General features: G+C 31.9%; 2 long non-coding RNA genes across 7 annotated transcripts; both read right to left on the bottom strand.

Annotated features, from left to right (window-relative positions):
* Positions 1–244: 244 nt before the first annotated feature.
* On the bottom strand, positions 245–5,017 carry LOC124956086. Of its 5 annotated transcripts, XR_007103079.1 has the most exons (5): positions 3,975–5,017; positions 2,927–3,885; positions 2,446–2,836; positions 1,855–2,154; positions 245–1,752 (listed from the first exon to the last, which is right to left on the bottom strand). It is a non-coding gene; the product is annotated as an uncharacterized LOC124956086 (long non-coding RNA). The 5 variants fall into 5 exon arrangements; XR_007103077.1 differs by lacking the exon at positions 3,975–5,017 and having other exon boundaries at positions 2,446–2,772; positions 2,927–3,249; XR_007103078.1 differs by lacking the exon at positions 3,975–5,017 and having other exon boundaries at positions 2,446–2,760; positions 2,927–3,248.
* A 4,541-nt stretch (positions 5,018–9,558) lies between these two features.
* LOC124956089 lies at positions 9,559–13,361 on the bottom strand. 2 transcript variants are annotated; one of them, XR_007103091.1, is made up of 4 exons: positions 11,961–13,361; positions 10,772–10,865; positions 10,492–10,658; positions 9,559–10,315 (listed from the first exon to the last, which is right to left on the bottom strand). It is a non-coding gene; the product is annotated as an uncharacterized LOC124956089 (long non-coding RNA). The 2 variants fall into 2 exon arrangements; XR_007103090.1 differs by having other exon boundaries at positions 9,559–10,658.
* Between the last annotated feature and the right edge of the window lie 3,341 nt (positions 13,362–16,702).

The following is a 16,702-nucleotide window of genomic DNA, read 5'->3' as shown; positions in this document are numbered from 1 at the left end:
ATGTATATAAATAATGTTTAAATAAATTTTTATTATTATTATTATTATTACATTACATTATATTCTATTATTATTGTTATTATTTTTAGTAGTAATAGTAGTAGTAGTAGTAGTAGTAGTAGTAGTAGTAGTAGTAATAGTAATAGTAGTAGTAGTAGTAATAGTAGTAGTAGTAATAGTAGTAGTAGTAGTAGTAGTCGATGTAGATTCGAGTGGACTAGTCTTATAGGGGAAACCACATAAAAAAGATAGCGGTAGAAGTTTTATTTCATGGATAGTGAGGAATTGAATTCTTTTTAATTTGTATTAATATAATATAATATACAACTATTCACTAATTATTATAAAAATAATATTCGACATATTCCTATTTTTGTCGCAGATTTATATACTAATTCTTATACGTGTTAATTATATTTATTATTTTCTATACATTTATTGTGAAACAAATTAGTACTGACTTCGTATCTAGCACAATTCACTGTAAGACACATGCTACCATCAAAGAAAGATACACTTATGAGAAACTGAAAAGGACGAGTTCAGTCTACTAACACTACTTACTCTACCCCAAATGAAACCGATTATTATATGAGCATGAGGCGAGAATAACCAACACAAGCTTATATTCGGATACGATGGAAGCATGCTGGGATTACCGTTCACCGCTTGTATTCATAATTCATGATTTGTCGATATCTGTCGCTGAAGTCAAACATGGTTTGAAGAAAAGCCATTGAACAGTTTTGATGGTATGAAATTTAATTAGGAAGAGAAATTTTTTCGCTCATTTTACTCCCATCGAACCATAGTACACAATTTCATAAGATTATGTTATCATGATTATTTAATAACACTACATTCATTTCATGAGTTACTTCATAATCAAATTTACTTCTTATAACGCAACTTTAAATATAACTTAGACTTACAAAAAGAAACATTTAAAACTTTGTATATGAAATAAGAAATAATATTATAGCGATTAACATTAATAATTACAATAATTAGTAATTATAAGTAATTATATCATAATAATAATAGTTCTACGAAATTTGTTTTACATTAAAAAAATTGAACTTAAGCCTTTTTCAAAAGAAATTACATTTTGTTAATCATTAATGATGCATCAATTATAAAACAGAATAATACGATTAAATTTAATATAATATCGAATAATAAAAAATAATTGAAAAAATTAATTATTAAAGATAAACATTTTTAACAATTAAAAAAAAATATTAATTGTCAATTGTCAATATCTTTTAATTCATTTTTAATTGTAAATTGTAAAGAAGAAAAGAAAAAAAAGGAAAAAAAAGAACAAAACGTTGCAAGATAAAGTAGCTGTGCGCAGATAGTAAAAGAACAGCGATTCATTTTTCAACCTATCTCTACAATAACATATTGTAATACAATAATAACGTAAGCAGGTTTAATAGTACTTAGTCTATGAGCAATAACTAACCTATTTCTAGTTAATTTTCAAACGCATTGTGAACCATTTTTTCGTTTTCATAATTCAATACATTAAATTTAAAAAAGATAAAATTCATATAGAATACAGAATAAGATACGTGACTAATTATATTTAGTTTCTTTACATATCGTTGTTTAGACTAATGTTAAAATCGATGATTGCTTTAATCCACCAAATAATATTACGCCTCTCTCGTCATTTTAAGTTTCATAACTTCTTGGAAATTTTGTAATGAATTCATGAGCATTAGCTTCTTTTGCCGCTTTTATGATCTGTAACATTAAATGATATACAATATATAATGAAATACTTTGAAAAAATATTAACATTTTTATTCATACATTATTTATTTTCTTTCACATATTATTATTTACCTTCTCGTCCGTCGCATCTTGTTTTCTATGACAAATATTCCCCATTATACTAGTCGCAAAAAGTACGGGTTCTTAATTTATATGCGCTAATACAATACCTCTAAGGTAGGTAGAATGAAGAGACCTAATGTCCCATTTATCAACAGATATGCTACCTTCGTCGACATCATATAGAAAGAATATCCAAATTAAAATTCTTCAAAATAATGTGATTCGATCGACTTGGATAGTTAAATTAAAAATTTTTAAATTCTATATTTCCTGACAGTTCTTTCTTGTCTTTCCTCCGACCATCATTGGCTACAAATAAAAAATATATTGAATATAGTGATACAATATACAGTGATGAATTTACATAAAGGCGGTAGAAAATATAGCATCTAGTACCACAATACAGAGTCCTCGCACAATTAATTAAATTTATGTTACCTAATAAATTTAATCTCTTTTGATCGATAAATAAATTTTATATCTATCTATAATTTAATTTGATCATAGTATTTTTTGTTACATCATTTTTATAAACAGTTGAAGGAAGAAAATTGTATTATGTACGCTTGATTTAGTTTTTATCAATATTTTTATACTTACTGACAAAGAAATCAATAAATATCAAATATGTGAATATTCCAAAATGTCTTTCCATGAAAAATGTTGCTGGTCAGTATTTCTTATTAAAACATTATTTTGTTTATTTGCTTCGCATGACATTTTTTCCACATTTATTTTACATGTTTAATTGCACCTGTTACTAATGTTCTTCAACCAACTTTATAAATGTTTGATAGAATCTTTTGTTTCTTGTACTCTTGTTTAATAGATGAATTAATTGTGGCGTTGAAGTCTCTCTTGAATTGAAGGACGACATTGCTCTTTCCATTGGACGAATTACTCAGAAGGAATTCTCTTAAAAAAAGTCTTAAGATTTTAATATTTATTATCCTTAATGATGTCGAATATTAGCAATAATATACAAAGATGACTTGAAAAAAAAAAGAAGGAAAAAAAATAGAAACATCAAGTATAATTTCTCTTACTAAAAGGTTATAACGATTTAAAGAAGAATAATTACCTTGTAGTTAACGGAAAAATAACGAATAATTCGTTGTATCGAATAATTTGTAATAAAGACATAGTAAAATATTATTTTTAGATAGATCTATATATATTCAGAATATGGTTATGCAAATGATTTTCTTGAATATTGGTATTAACTTAATATAATTGTTACACATAACAAAAGTATATCACTATCAAAAGCCATAGGATCAAACATATCTATCAATCTGTTTTTTAAACGAAGATTGATTATAAAACTAAGATAACTTAACCTTATACGTCTAATAACAGCGCTATTATTTCTTTATAAGTTTTCCATTTCCAGGATAGATTGTTAGATGGCGTTGGAGAATTTAGACGTAATTACACCAACCCACCATTAAAAAAATTTTGTTTTTCTTTTTTAAAGTAATATATAATCCCTATTTTTGCTTCTTTTTTCTCTATTTTCAATAAAAAAAACATGCTTATATAGAATAGTTTTATAATATATAATATTTATAAAATATAGTATTCATCACGGTACACGAATAAATTAACAATAATAAAAAAATAATGAATCGATTTAGTTTTTTTTGCATAGAGGGTAAAGGGAAGATCGAAGAATGCACCAAATAAAGCCTCCTAAATTTTAACATCTCCTTTTCTCGCCTATGTTACTCGCCTAGTAAGAAGGAGTATTTTAATTCAACCATTCCCTCATATTCTACCCACTCAAACTCTCTCATTCTCTTTTTCTTTCTTTTTGTCTTTCTCTTTCTCTTATACGGAAAATAGGTACATAGGTCATCATCCAAGTACATAGGTCGTGCAGGACAGGGGTGGGAATGACGTCAAGCCAACATAAGCCAATGAATTGCCTCTTAATCGAGTTTCTGGGGGTTGGAATGATCAGGATTGAGTCATCTTCTTTCTTTTAATGTTTTAGGATTTATTTTTTTATCATAATATTTTTTCGATATTTTTTTTGCCCTTAAAACATTTTGTCGTGTTACCTCTTGAGTTCGATTTATCCTATTAATTAGGTTAGTTTATTAGTTAAGAATTAAGATTAAACATACTTGGAATATTTTCCATGTCATCGTCTAATGGCGGATTAGATGCCGGCATCCGAGTTATCCTACCGAATACAAATTCATAGGATGTAAATCGTGTTCTCTCATGAACACTCGTGTCATACAAGAGCATCGCAGTGTCTAGTCATTCGTCCCAATCCTTTTCCCTGATAGTAAATTGTTTGAGATATTCTACTAATATTTGATGCAACAACTCGATAGACCCATTAGATTGAGGAAAGAACGCCATTTCCTATACTGTCTGATTTTCAATTTGTGTGCTATCGCTTTTATCAAAGAATTCCAATAGTTAGCGGCCTGATCCGATGAGATGGAGTGTGGTGTTTCAAATTTACATATTCTATTTGCTATCATAGCATTTGCTATGTCAATAAAAGTAGTGTTTATGATAGGTAAAGATATATTTATTTCCTTTCTAAGTCTGAGAGAGAGAACCCATTACATGTAACGCAATTTTATCAAATGTTGACCCTAACGAGTTTCTTCAATTGGCAGTCTAAACGATTTTGCACGAAAACTTGAATCTGATGTTTTATACATCCCCAGAATTATTTCTGTCTCATTCTATTGTAGTTCTTGATTATTCCCTTGTGACCTCCTAAAGTTTACGAATGATTTTCACGTATTAAATCCTTACGGGAGTCTTTACTGGTAAAAGTGATTCTAAGACGGATTCAAAATTTCGATATTTAAGATAGTACTGTCTTTTTTTTTGATTACCAAGGATATCAGATTTTTAGTTCCAAATTTGGTCACACGTATTCGTCCCAAGACTCGTTTCGAGAAATTTTGAACATGTTGTCTATCTGGTTTTGTAAAATATACGAATGCGAGACTGGATCGAACATGTCATCTGAGCTGGTATTCGAATTATACTTTTCTCTCTATTTCTCTCTCTCTTTCTCTTTTCCACTTTTCTCCTCCTACTCCACCTACATTTTCACCACCACTTCCTTCTTCACCTATATCTCCACCACCATCTCCTTTTCCACCTTCTCTCGTAGTTTCTGTTACTTAGATGTATTTACCTTTGTGAACGGTGGGTACTAGCTAGCTATATGATAATATGAGTAAAAGAGTAAGAGAGAGGGAGAAAGAGAGAGAGAGAGAGAGAGAGAGAGAGAGAGAGAGAGAGAGAGAGAGAGAGAGAGAGAGAGAGGGAAAGAGGGAGAAGAAGAGAGAGAGAGAGAGAGAGAGAGAGAGGGAGAGGGAGAGAGAAAGAATGCTTTTTCAGAAGAAAATCTGTTGATTAATATGTTAGACGATAAACTTAGATATCAAAGATATAGCTACTTGCATTGAATTTAAGGTTCCGTAGGAAGATCCTGCCTCAAACCTCAGTGATAGAAATTCTAATAATCCAGATTCTGGGACCTCATATGGGTCTGATCCTTTTTTTATGCAAAATCTCCAGCATGGGTTTATTGGTTTGAAGTATTAGTTTAAGGTGCCCTCTGATAAGGATGATAATATTATTTCAGAAGTTTAAAGTGAAAGATTCTTCCTTCTGAAGGCTGTCCTGATAATCTCCCGGCAACCTAGGACAATTTCTGAAACAATGGATGTTATTGTGTTCTGCAAGAAGATAAAAGTAACTCTTTATTAGACTTCAACACGATAGGTTCCTCGATCAACAAGGAGTCAAAGATACGGAACCAAAGTTGAGTCTTCCAGAATGGGATAACTGTGATACCCTCTGACTTTTCTGCAATAATCTTCTGCAAAACTCGCAGTATTAAAGTAACATAAAAAAATGTATTATTCCAACTTAATGTAAAAGTATCCACATAGGAGCCCTTCGGATCTTTAAATCAAGAATAAAATATTCTACATTTAATATTGATTCTAGTAACAAATAAATCAATATCTAGAGTTATGAAAGCTTGAACAATGTTTGTGGAGGCATAATCCGCGAGTTCCCATTCAGTGTCGATATTGTCTAACCTTGATTCCTTATCTGCTTCGAAGTTCTTCTTAGATGAAATATATGATGCAAAAATTCATATATTTCTTGTTTCACTATTATTATATTTTTCTGGTTAGATTATTTAAGTGTGGTTATTGAATCCCAACCATACGATTCATGTAGGATATTGCATTAGTACTATCCATTCTCAGGAGTAGGTCGCAGTGAAAAAAATCATTGGCAAAAATCATTAAGACCAAAAAACTGCAAGTAGTTCTAGATAGTTGATATGAAAAGTACTTTCATCTGCTGAACAAAACTTTTGCCTTTGCACAAGCCTTCTCCTTTGTTAATGAAGCGTTTGAATAAATCGTTTTTTTTATATAATCATCTATGTCTCATAATAGCCATCAGTAACTAATAGAGCTAAATATTTCTCTCTTTCAAACCGCTTTATATAAAGCCATCCATATTTGATCATTGGGCAGGCTGCTACTAAATTTCCAATAAACTTAGCTAATTCTTTAACTTTACATTTTCTTCTCTTGTTTAATTCTCTAATTAATTTTAAAATCTTAACGTGCTTTACTTCAAATAACTCTAGTGTCAGTCTTCCTGAGTCGCAGAATTCTAAGAATTTACATTTTCTACTTAGAATTAATATACTCTTTCTCTGATTTATAATAAAACCAAGGGACTGTAGCAATTTAATTGTCGCTGATATATTATTCTTCACATGATGTAAAACTGGAACCGATGCATAAGATGTCATCAAGATATACTGGAAGAAACTTAAAGCAGGTTTTAAAATCTTTGTGAAAATATGCGGTGCTATAGCCAAACTAAATGGTAGACAACAAAATTCATAAAGCTGCAATTGAAACCGAAATCTCAAAAATTTCCTATTTCTGCTGCTATGCTATAATTGCTATGGATAGCAATTAAAAAATACGCATCTTCTAGATCCAAACTAGCCATGTAATCTGTATATTAGTTTAATATTCTCAAACTTAAAGTGCACCGTATTAATCAAATAATTGGAATTTTTTTAGATTTAGTATAAATCTCTTTATACCGTTTGATTTGTCTACATTAAAAAATAAAAGGAAATAAATTGACTTTCTTTGTTATGATAGGGTTGAATAGCCCCAAATTTGAAAAATATTTCTACATCTTCCTTGCAGTCCCTTAACTGCTGAGCCGAATTTATAAAATTTACTGGCTCCTTTAACTGAAAAACAGGCTCCTTAAAATTAATTTTATAACCTTGTATATAATTTAAAATAAAACTATTATCGGTGATCTTTCTACATTCATCAATAAATAATCTATGTCTTCCTGATTTCAATGATACTTTTTATGTTAATATCGGTGATCCGTTCTTGGACGAGCCGACTTCGATTAGCATTGAGGAGAATGGTAAGATCTTTTTGGTATCTGGTCCCGGTTAACTTCCTCTTGGGAATCAATTTGGAGATTCCCACCATCGATGACTACTGTACCTTGAAAAGTGTGGCCAGTAACGGCATAGTAGTGTTACATAGTAGTTTCAATCTCTGGATTAAGACTACTATTGCGTTTCTAATTGACAATTGCTTAAGCGTGAATATTTTAGCAACAACTCACTCTTAACCACTTTCTTTGAGCCCTCACTAATCCAGTTGAACCAATGTGTGGCTAGTTGGGGATATAAAGCCCACACCAGAAATCTGCCTGAGGGTCCTCGCTCAAAATTTTAATAACTTCCACTTCCAAATTCTTCCTTCTCTTCCTTTTCTTTCTTCCTCTTACTTTTTGCCATCCTTCTCGTTAATTGATATATTCTTCTCGTTAATTGATATATAGATAATTATCTAATTCAAATACTTCACTTTTTTTTTTCTTTCTTTTTCTTCTTTTTTTTTCTTACAAACTCGACATTGTGCTATTATTGAAGACAAGAAATGTTATGATTAAATAGGCCGTGGCGTTGCCTATATAGGCCTCTCTTTCTTTGTATAGTATCTGAATTTGTAGTGACATCGTAATACAAATAGTGATACTACGTTTTTGTAATTTCGAAAACGAGACATCTTATAATTGTACCTATGATCGTATATAATTTACTCTCCATCGCTTATTATCTTTATAATGTTTGGTAAATTGTCCCAAGTTTCCTAAATCTTCGATAAATGGTCATTAACCTAATTTATTCCGTAAATAACTTGTTAGTTTTATGATATTTAATAATTTAAAAAGAAAAAGAAAAATAGAGAAAAAAGAAATACCATAAAGATTTATACTTAGAGATCTTCGATAATGATCGCCAATATGATTTAATATCAATAATCTTATTAATTTTTATATATTTTCTTTTTTTTTCAACCGTTGGAGCAAAAAAATTAATCAGCTAAGTGCGATTGCTAATAAATTTCTGTTCAAATATTTGGGTTTCGGAAATTATATTAAAGAAATAAAAATGAAAAATGTAAAAAAAAAACCTACAAATAAACAAGCAAACAAACAAAAAAAGAAAAGAAATAAAAAGAAAAAGAGAGAAATCATATCGTAATCTAATCGCAAGAGAGAACAAATTTTAGCTGAATGGAAATTTTTTCTTCCAAACATGAATCTAGTCCAAGAACAATTTTTTGTTTTCCGCCGAGGCAGGAAAACTCGTTGCATCAGAGAAACGACATGGTAATCTTCCAATGGTAATTTTTTATTTTCTCATAACGGGAGATCAGTTTCGCATTTACTATTGAACTTTTTATTTCTTTTTTTTTTTTTTAATTTTTTCTTTTTACTTTTTCCTTCTTTTTTTTTTAACGTTATCATCATTGCACTGATATAACATGAAAAAAATTTTGTGGTTTACATTTCGGGAAGAAACTCCGGCGAATATTAGAAAAAATCATGGGATATCTATCCTCTATTTTTTCTTTTTTTTCTATCTCTTTCCCTCTTTTTCTCTATCTCGTTTTTTATAGGAGAAAGCAAAGAGAGTAAAAATAAAGATTAAAAATTTGTTCTTTTTGTCGACCCTAACGAATATAACGTATCCTATTCTCTCGTGTTTCTTTAGCCATTGTTTTGCTTTGGTAATTGTCGAAAAGCCGCTTCCTTGTGAGGACAATGCATACTACGAGAGAGAGAAAGAGAGAGAAAGAGAGAGAGAGAGAGAGAATATGAGAGAGAGAAGGAGACAGAGAGAGACAGAGAGAGAGAGAGAGAGAACTCGAAGAGAACATAGAGAAAGAGAAGAAAGAGATTCTTGCCTGTTGGAAAGGTGGACGGGAAAAGAAATGTTTCCTTTTACTATAATGTATTATTTCTTGCTTAATTTTTCACGTAAAAAAATATTGAATGTTTCTATGTACGTGTGTGTACACAGACAAGAAAAACAAATTTTATGATAAAATAACCAAAGAAACCTATTTTTATGCTATTTGCTATATTATACGTCTATTATACATATATTATATGTCTGTTAATTGTTATAAGAAACAAAAGAAATTATCAGAAATGATCGGTTCTGGTAGATAAGACAGACTATATTTTTTGTAGAAAACAAATAATAAAAAAAACAAGTGAATATTGAAAAATTTATTCTACGTATATTATTGAAAAATGAAGTTTAAAGACGATGCAATTATAAATTATATGTATATAGGAAATTCTAATCGTAATTTTAAGTAATGTCAGTCGATATTTACACTTCTTTCCCTAATTTCTTTCATGTACAAGATATAAACTTGCAATTTTATGCAATTTTATGACATATCTAATACATAGAGTATGTAAAATGTACATATTATTATGTTATATAAATTATATAAATACATCAAATGTCTTATCATTTTATCTGGCACTATTTATATTTCAAGATTATTACGAAAATTTTTAAATGTGCTGTCTTTTTGTCCAATCTTATTTGCACTTTACCGAAAATTTTTCTTCAGAATGTCCAAATATTTGTTCTTTTCTAAAATATGGTCGATGAATACCAATTCATCAACTCTAGTACTTGAAATACATCCCCATACAATCACAAAATCACTCACATGTTTAAAAGTAAATTTTAAATTTGTTGGTTTCAAAGTTTGACTTACTTTTCGCCACACTATACTTTATCTGTCTGAACTAAAAATACAATTTTATTTATATTCTTATATATTATTATTTATTTATATATTATTATTTTATATATTATTATTATTATTTATTTTATATTTATTTTCATCAGCAAAAATAACATCTTTCCAGCAATTTTGCAGTTTATGAACATACTCTTTGGAATAAGTTAATCTTCTTTTCCTATTTATTTAATTGATGTATGGTATTCTTCTTGCTAATCGACCATTATACTCATTGTTTCTCATTATTTTACGCATTATTTCAGCAATGATTGTATTCTCACTTTCATTATAAATTTCTGAAACTACATATTTCTAATTTAAGAATATTACGAAAATTGTTAACTATCTTTTTGTTCAAGAGTGTAACTCATTCGTGACTTCGTTGATTCACTCAGGATCGAACTTGTTACTATTTACTCTGATATCTCTCTCTTAGCATAGGTTTGACCTAAGACTGCACCTTCGTTTTTTTGCTTACCTCATAGCATTTACATTCCTGCTCGCATCCGTACATACGTACTTACAATTTCTACAGCCTTATTGTTCAGATTGTATTGAGCTAGTTCACGTTCTTTATTTCGATAAGAACTATTTTTGACACTTAATGAATGAAAGTTCTGTCCACGGTAGAGTGATATTGTTAACCTGAAATATATTTGAAAAAATATATCATATTGATTATATAAAATTCCATTTTGATACATCACAAAGAATGGCGAAATCGTGATGTAAGATTACAAATCCGGCACGTTGAATACCTTGTTACTCAGATTTGAATTACGGCTATGCTTTCATATTCCTGTTACCCGTAAATGAGTGATGATCTTCTTCGTTCAATTAAATAGGATTTTACTAGAAATTTAAACTGTTTCATTTGTAACAAGTATTTAATGGAATTGGCACATGTAAATATAAAATATATAAAATAATAAATATATATAAAATAAAATAAAAAATATATGTATACATATACAAATTATATATACATATATAAATTTATATTTAAAATGATAAATAACATTATATCTCTTAGCATGATATTCGCTAAAACAGTACAAACACAATTAATTTGAGACAATTAGGACATTATGTTGCAGTCATTTTTCCTTTTTTTTTCGCTTCCTGGCATTCAAGAATTTTTTTTTTGGTAACAGAACGCACAACCTTCTTTATGGTCTTGATCTGCGGATGAACTTGTAAAGGTACTTTTTTTGTTTTCTTTTCCTAATCCAAAAATTCAAAAATCGATAGAGATAAGATCTCTGGAGAACAAGGCGACCAAAAAATTAAAATAATCTGATATTTCCTGATATCTCATTCTGCATGTATTTTATCGGACTACATATACCCTTCGATGAAACATTGTTTGAATAATTTTTATCTACATTCAAATCGATTACGAGACATTATGCTATGCAAAAACGAAAAATAATAAATAGTGTGCGTTAACCAACATTTAATTAATAGCGTTCTGTAACGTTCCACGCGATACGGGTCCCAAAGAAGGTATATAAGTCGCAAGGTTTTGTTAGAAACGCAGCCGGGGTTATTTTAGACACACTGACTATAACTTAACAATATTAATTTATTAATACTTTACAATTATCGTCGGGAATAACCTTCGAGAATGACTTTCGAAAATAACCGTTGAAAAATATATCACCCCAAAAATATATATCTGTTTGTTTTATTATAGAATTAGTTTATATTATTAATGGCTCCCTTTACGTCGGGCTCGAATATATTGTATAATAGTTACTAACTTATAGAAATAAGTCTCGTAAAACTTATACAGTCCTTTAGAAAAACATATTCTGTACATTTGTTATTTGTGTGAACTATATATATATATATATATATATATTTATATGTATATAACAAATGAGTGACATATGTAACGTTAGCGTAGTGAAAGCGTAGCGTTGTCGGTAGTGCGGAAGAGGTTACCTGTGGGAGCTTTGCTATGGGGATGAGGCGTTGCCTCGACCTACCGACAATATGGTCGTTTGGTACGTTACATGTGGCGCATCTTATGGCTTCCATCACGTGGAAGTTATGGCGTGCGTCACGTATCGTGGACTCCGTTCAATGCGCTACAGGTTTTGTATTGTAAAAATATTTTGTATAATAGAAAGACTGATAAATATGTAAGGTGTCCTCGATCGCTTCTTATGCCTAATGAGTGATTTGCAATAATATTATTAGCAACATATTTTCAGAAGACTAAGATCTTTATAAGTAGATAAGAGGCATTTAAATTTAAGTATGATAGGGGTGTTGGATGTAATACTTCCACCCTTATTTAAAAATGTGCGTAGATATACGTACATTTTAACATTTATTTTTATGTATGTGTTTAATTCAAAGGATGTGTTTGGTCGATTGAATGCGTCAGCTGCGGGTTCTCCCTTTTCCTCGTGGAGGGCAGTAGTCTCGGGTGCCATTTCTGTGGGAGGTTTTTCTTGTTCCACTCCTTTGGCGAGGAGGAGGAGGAGGTTTGTCATTGAACTCCATAAGGCACCTAGGAAATGTAGGCTCCATCCATAAATATCATGTAATGCGTACCTATGGATGAGTGTGTCGACGATGAACTTGACTAATTGAAGATCCATGAAAATGGCTAAGACTCCGACTGAAAATGGCTTAGATCCTCGTTTGAGTAAATACCGCTTGTTCCCAGGTGTTCAAGGTCGATGTATCTCCACTGTGGTTAGAGGTTGAATTATTGGGCGAGGTATTGATTCGACCAGTTTCGGAGTCACTCTACATCAGGTTCCATGTAGATTATACATGTCGAGAAATAATTCGTTACAATCTTTTGGGGAATCTTTTTTTAGGATGATAAGTGTTTTAAGTGATCGGTAATTCCTTATAGCATCCCTCAGTCTGTCTGACTTTTACTTCCACAGGAATACATTTTGTAATATATATTACTTCTGCCGCGATGACTGCCATGTACCCTGGCTGCTTCATCAAGATATAAGCCATTTCGTCGGGTGCCATTGTTGGTAAAGATAGAGCATTCCTGAGAATTTGTTGTGACACACTTTTGTCGCGTAATATCGACATATAACGAGGTTAGTTGTGTCTTAAGATGTCTTTCTACATATATGAATTTCGAATTCACATAGGTGAAGATATCTAAGTTTTCTACGGAAGTTTTAGTCTTTCCTTTAAATGATCTTCCAGATCATGTTTCTATGAAGAATAGCTTAGGTGGTTCTGTTTTGATGATACAGTATCCGAATAAAACAAACTCACTGGTTCTTGTTAGAGCAAACGTGATGTCTTTTGTTGTCACTGTGTAAAGTATGGATCTTTGAGATGATTCGGCAGGTGTTAGTTCCATTGCTGGCCCCTCATAAAGAATGTCATATTCATAGAAACCACAGCTGTCGGTCGGAATGTTCGACCAGTAACTTTCGCTTCTGTTGAGTCGAGGCAAGCTTCTTCGTCCAATGTGCATAAGGTTCCTGATTTTAAATGGATTTGATTGGCCTTTGTCTTGACAATGGCAAAATAGTCTTTTGTAATGTGATCGTAACAGAGGCTTGTACTACTACCTCGTCTCATGTTCCATAGAGGTCGCTATATTGAGAGCCTTTGCAAGCACCGTCGTGACGGTGCCGCTCAAGTCTTTTTGTGTTGATGCTGTTTTTTTTTAGGCCTAATGTGAATACGTTCGGGCCTAGAGAGAGAGAGAGTACCTGTAGAGTGTAGCTGCTGGCACAAATGGTGGGTCAGTGTGAATAGGTATTTCCTTCGTTCATTGTGAACAATGGACGCGTGGAGTGAATGCCGCAATGAAATATCGTGCAATTTATTTCCATGCGACATTGTAAAACCTTTACGGAGTGGTAATCGGCAGTCTGTGATAATACGTAGATTGTGCTATTAATTGGCTGGAGATACGGGATCTCACAGTCGGCCATATCTAAGAGGGAATACGAGGTAATGTTCAGAGATTGCGTGGCGCAATCGTATCCTACTAATGTTACTGCTACTTTTATTAAGGTTAGTATTAAGATAAAGATTTCCATTGTAAAGATTTTTTTATGTCGATTTCTAAGTTGTTCCGTCTTGCGTCGAAGGCAACTAATACCGTTAACTCGTTTAGCACTTCATATATTCTAACGTATCGACTGTGGAAGACCATCTTACCAACCGTCATCATGGAAGGGAGAGCGATCGTTGCGCTATGCTGCGCTTGAAGGAACCGTATATCAATACTACAGGCTTCCATGATGGCGACTGTTACTTGGATTTATCGACCTTGAGTCTGTTGGCGTATTCTATACGATCGCCATTATCGGTACGTATTTTAATATTGTGCTTATTTAATACTTGTACTATATCGAATGGTACGGTATATTTGTCATCGAGTTTATCTTTATGTGTTCCCTTCAAAAAGTATACTCGGTTTCCTATTTTAAAATCGACAAGTCGCTGCTTTTTATCATAGTATATTTTTGATTTGTTTTTAGCGTTAATTAAATTTTGTCTCGCAGCTTCTTGTGATCTATTAATCTGTTCATTTAACATTCCCAGGTAATGCGCATATGTTTCATTTCATAGATCATTATAGGCAGATTCGTTCAGCGTTCTGGCTAATTGGCCAAACACTAATTCGTGAGGTGTATACATCGTTCCATCGTGTACACTTGTATTATATGAAAACATTGCCACATCAATCCAATCGTCTCATTCGCTGTTTTCGGTAATGAAGTGTTTAAGGAATTCTAGGCGGACATGATGTGATCGTTCGATTGAGTCGTTCGATTGTGAATGACACGCGCTCGTCTGATACTGATAGATTTTGAATTTCTTAGCAACGGCTTTCATTAATTCTGAAGAAATTGCTATCTTGATCGGTCAAGATACCTTTTGGAGAGCTAAATCGACATATTACATTTTTAATAAATGCATTAGCGATTTCATCCAATGAAGCTTGTTGGATGGGAATCGCAATAGAATATTTACTGAGAAGATCTTGCATTGTTAAGATATAGCTATGTTCGGATTTCGTGATAGGCATCGGACCTACGATGTCCATAGATATCTTATCGAACGCCTTCCCGAGCGTGTCAGTGATAGTCATTGGTTTATGGATTTTTAACCTAATAAGCTTTTTCGTTTTATAACTTTTGCATTTCTTTATATAATTTAGAATATCTCTTTTTAAATTTGCCCAATTGTATTTTTGTCGGATTCTAGAGTAAGTTTTCGATACACCTTTATGTCTGCCTACAGGCGTCGAATGGTTGTCATATATTATTTCAATTTGTTCGGTTTCTTTAGGTATTTCTATCTCACGCCTTAATGTAATGATCTTTGTAATGATCTACCTAAAAAGATCGAACGAATTTTGCGCCTTACGTCGGTCCAGGGTATATTTGCTACTGGTCCTCTAGAGATTGCTATCTTTTTTAATTGTAGTTCGATGGCCGCGTCAAGAAGAGAATGAAGGACTTCATCCAGAGTCCCTAGTTTAATAAAGAGTGAAATTCTTTCGTTGACGGATAACGCGATTAAATACTTTTCATTTTTCTTAATAACCTTTACATTTCCAAGGGTTGCGTCGATGATGGTGGGTAATTTATAGTTGTCTGCTAGCTCTTTTGCGTCTAGATCTACTGGAGTTTCGTTAGTCGTAGTAAAGAAAATAATGTTCCCGTTATACATTATCATTTTGTCTTTTATCTCTATTAGATTGCTGTCTATGTGAGTATAAGTTTCTTCGGTTGCAGTTTTGTCAGTAGTTTCGTCTGTCTTATTGTATACATCAGGTGGGACTTGAACAGTTTCTTCTATTATATTCTCCGCTTTCTTATTTTGAGATTTTTTAGATTCGTGAGTGCTTGCATTTTTATTTCTAGCTGTATACATTTCTTCGTCACTCGAGCTTATTCCTACTATCGAGAGTATCTGTTTATGGAGGTCCACGGGGTTTCGAGATAAAGCGTCCGCGTTTACGTTTTTCTTTCCGGCCTTATATACGATGTTATATTTATATTCGGCTAGCTTTAATCACCATCGTATCAAGCTCGATGTAGGGTCTCTAACAGAATTCAGCCATACTAAGGACCTGTGGTCTGTTACTAAAGAGAAACTAGTACTATAAAGATAAGGTCTGAAATTGTTCATTGAGTATATAATGGCTAATAATTCTTTCTCTGCGATAGGCAGGTCCTTTCCTATTTCACCTTGGCTTGATATTCCCCCGATAGCGTAATTGGATACGTCTATTGTAACGACGAATGATTTTGAAAAGTCCGGCTATTGTAATAGGGTTTCTTGACATAACAAATGTACTAATGTTTTGAATGACGTCTTTTGGCTGTCCTCTGTACCTGATACGTACGGTACGTCTTTCTTCAAAAGATTAGAGACTGGTTTGCTGATAGCGGAGAAGTTTGGTATATGTCTTCTGTAATATCCGGCTAGTCCTAAGAATTGTTTTATGTTCTTTGCTGAACGAGGTACCGGGAATTCTTGTACCGCCTTATTTTTCCAGGGTCCGGTTTTACTCCGTCTGAATTGATTACATGCCCCAAGTAGGTCACCTCTGTCCTTAGAAAATTACATTTCTCCAATTACAATTTTAATCCTGCTTTCTTCACATAACTTTCGATATTTTGTAACATGCTCTAAAAGAGAGCTAGAATAGATTACTATGTCGTCTAAATTTA

Source organism: Vespa velutina, chromosome 20 (assembly GCF_912470025.1).
Source record: "Vespa velutina chromosome 20, iVesVel2.1, whole genome shotgun sequence".
Taxonomy (NCBI): Eukaryota; Metazoa; Arthropoda; class Insecta; order Hymenoptera; family Vespidae; genus Vespa; species Vespa velutina.
Note: the sequence above shows the minus strand (reverse complement) of the source record. Positions and strands in the feature narration are given on the sequence as shown.